Source organism: Trichechus manatus, unplaced genomic scaffold (assembly GCF_000243295.1).
Source record: "Trichechus manatus latirostris isolate Lorelei unplaced genomic scaffold, TriManLat1.0 scaffold00031, whole genome shotgun sequence".
NCBI lineage: Eukaryota > Metazoa > Chordata > Mammalia > Sirenia > Trichechidae > Trichechus > Trichechus manatus.
In genome coordinates, this window is record NW_004443967.1 from 12,618,487 (window position 1) to 12,621,858 (window position 3,372).

Here is a 3,372-nt window from a genome sequence, read left to right on the forward strand (position 1 = left end):
TCCAGCCAGATTCAGAAGAGGACATGGAGTGAGGGATTTCAGTGCTGACAGCAGATGGATCCTGGCTGAAAGCAGAGAGTACCAGAAAGATATTTGCCTGTGTTTTATTGACTATGCAAAGGCATTAGTCTGTGAGGATCATAACAAATTATGGGTAACATTTCAAAGAATGGGAATTCCAGACCACTTAATTGTGCTCATGAGGAATGTGTACATAGACCAAGAGGCAGTAGTTCAAACAGAAAGTTCAAACAGGGGATACTGTGTGGTTTAAAGTCAGGAAAGATGTGCGTCAGGGTTGTACCCTTTCACCATACTTACTCAGTCTGTATGCTGAGCAAATAATCTGAGAAGCTGGACAATATGAAGAAGAACATGACATTAGGATTGGAGGAAGACTCATTAACAACCCGCAATATGCAGATGACACAACCTGACTTGCTGAAAGCAAAGAGGACTTGAACCGCTTGCTGATGTAGGTTGAAGACTACAGCCTTCAGTATGGATTACACCTCAACATAAAGAAAACAAAAATCCTCACAAATGAACCAATAAACAACATCATGATAAACAGAGAAAAGATTGAAGTTGTCGAGGATTTCATTTTACTTAGATCCAGAATCAACACCCATGGAAGCAGCAGTCACGAAATCAAAAGGTATATTGAATTGAGAAAATCTGCTGTAAAAGACCTCTTCAAAGTGTTCAAAAGCAAAAATATCACTTTGAGGACTAAGATGTGCCTGACCTAAGCCATTTTCAATTGCCTCATATGCATGGGAAAGCTGGACAATGAATAAGAAAGACCGAAGAAGAATTGACGCCTTTGAATTATGGTGTTGGTGAAGAATATTGAAGATACCATGAACTGCTAGAAGAACAAACAAATCTGTCTTGGAAGAAAGACAGCCAGAATGGTCCTTAGGAGCAAGGATGGTGAGACTTCGTTTCACATACTTTGGACATGTTATCAGGAAGGATCAGTCCCTGGAGAAGGACATCATGCCTGGTAAGGTTAGAGGGTCAGAGAAAAAGAAGAAGACCCTCAACGAGATGTATTGACACAGCAGCTGCAACAATGGGTTCAAGCATAACAATGATTGTAAGGATGGCACAGGTCTGGGCAGTGTTTCGTTCTGCTGTACATAGGGTTGCTATGAGTTGGAGCCAACTCAATAGCAATTAACAACAAAAACATTCCAAGGGGCTCCTATTATGTGTTCAGTCAGTTCTAACTCCGCAGCTGTTTTTATGTGCACCTCCGTGCAACCTTACTGCTCCCATCATTCAGGACTGGTGCGATTACTTTTTAGGTTTGAGAACAAGTCTCATTCAGAGTGTATGTACTCATGCTTGGTTCGGCCAGTTGTGTCGGTCTATCTAGACTGTTGTGCATTCTGGTGGTATCTTTGACTTTCTATTCATCCCTGCCCTTTGCCCTTCCCAGTCAAGAGGGGATGAGCAGACACACTCTGGATAGATATCGACCCGTCATCAGCCCCCTTTGGAGCATAAGGCTTCTCCTAAAGGAACTGAGTCCCCGTCTGTTACTTTAGCACAAAGACCAGCAAATGCTACCCTTTAGAAGTAACTTGAATTGAACACGAATCCTTATGAAATGAACCCTATTATTTGTAGCCTGAGTTCATCCGTGTTCTGGGGTGGTTGGTTGGTTGGTAATTGCTGTCAAGTCAATTTCAACTCACAGTGACCCCATGTGACACAGTAGAACCTCCCCCATAGGGTTTTCTAGGCTATAATCTTGGGGAGGTGCCTATTTAAAAGCCTCCTGTGTTTCTGACGTACAAGGGGCCACAGGCCTGGGGTTTGGGAGAGTGTCATGAAGACAAGTATTTAGAAGTGTCCAGAACAGTTCTTTATGCAGAAACTCCCAAGTAAAGACAATGACAGGCCATGTTATCTTGATAAATTTCTTTTGGATACCAGCCAGCTTCCTTGTTCTCGTTCTTTGCTTCCCAAGCGAACTATTAGTATATAATTTGGTCTCTTGACTAGACGGGTCTTGGAGCCAAAGTATACTCCTATGGTAAATGAATGACTTGGCCTCCTGGTGTACTAATTAGTGTCTGGTGTGTATAATTAGGGTAACTCAATTATCTAGAATCTGATCACCCTCTGGTGAATTCAGCCTGAAAGACTGATAACACTCCATGATGCTGCCACCTTGTGGGAGGTACTGCCTGGAACAGCCACCCTCTGCCAGCCCTCAGCCCCCAACCCCTCCCTGCTTCCTTCACTTTGTCATTGGAACTTCACTCTTGGGGTTTACCCGCACAATCTCAGTCACCCCCTTGGAGAGACAGCACACTGACCTCATATGGCTTATTGGGCTCTCCAGAGAGTGGGGAAGGACTTCCAGAGGATGACGATTGCTGGTGGAGGAGAATTGGTGTCACCACTTTTAGGGAGCAGGAGGCTCCTGGGTGTCCAAGGCTGGGGGAGAAAAGGGAAGTGCGGGTATTACAGAGGGATTGGGGATCCTCTGCTTCTGTCTGCTTTTATTTTCCCACTTTGTGAGCCAGCTCTGGACTGGAAGCTGCCAATATAACTTACAATCGCATTAGCCTAGGTCTCGTATTGCCTTTAAAATATTCTCCCAGGCAAAAAATAAATACATAAAATAAAGAAGTAAGATGTAAGGAGGCCAGATGGTGACAAGTGCAACAGAGAAAGGCAAGGCCAGGAAGGGGCTCGGAAGTGCTGGGAGGGGTGGTCTGCACTTCTTTGGAGAGTGGTCAGGAAAGGCTGCACTGAAGAGAAGATGTGTTAGAAGAAAATCTGAAGGAGGGGAGAGAGTAAGCCTGCAGATGTTTGGGGAGAGAGTCTTCCAGGCAGAAGGAACAGCATGTGCAAGAGCCCTGAGGCTCCACTACGTATCATAGTGGGCAAGGGGAGAGAGGCCACAGGGGCCTGCTGTATGGAGCCTTGTAAGCATGGCGAAGGCTTTCCCTGTTACTCTGAGAAAGATGGGAGGGAGGGACATGATTCCTTAGGTTTTTGTAGTCTCTAGTAGAGGCTGCATTTGTAGCTGGCAAGATTCTGCTGTTGAGTTGCGTGCTGAAGAGCATCGAGCTGTATCGGCCTCCTGCTTGCCATGCTGGGATGCTTCTAATGGGACGCGGTTTCTGGACTCTGACCCAGCTCTGCATGTCACTTCCTGCTCTGGGCCTCAATGTCCCAGCTGGAGGCTGCATGTTGGTGACCCCAGAAAGCACGGGCAGGGCGTTGCTCTTGATAACCACCTCCAACAGCCAGTGACTGCCGAGTGCTGCTCGTCCTGGGACATGTAGGTTGCAGAGGAGCCCAGGAGAGGCAGAGGCTCAGCTTGGTTCTCAGAACATGGCAGGGTGG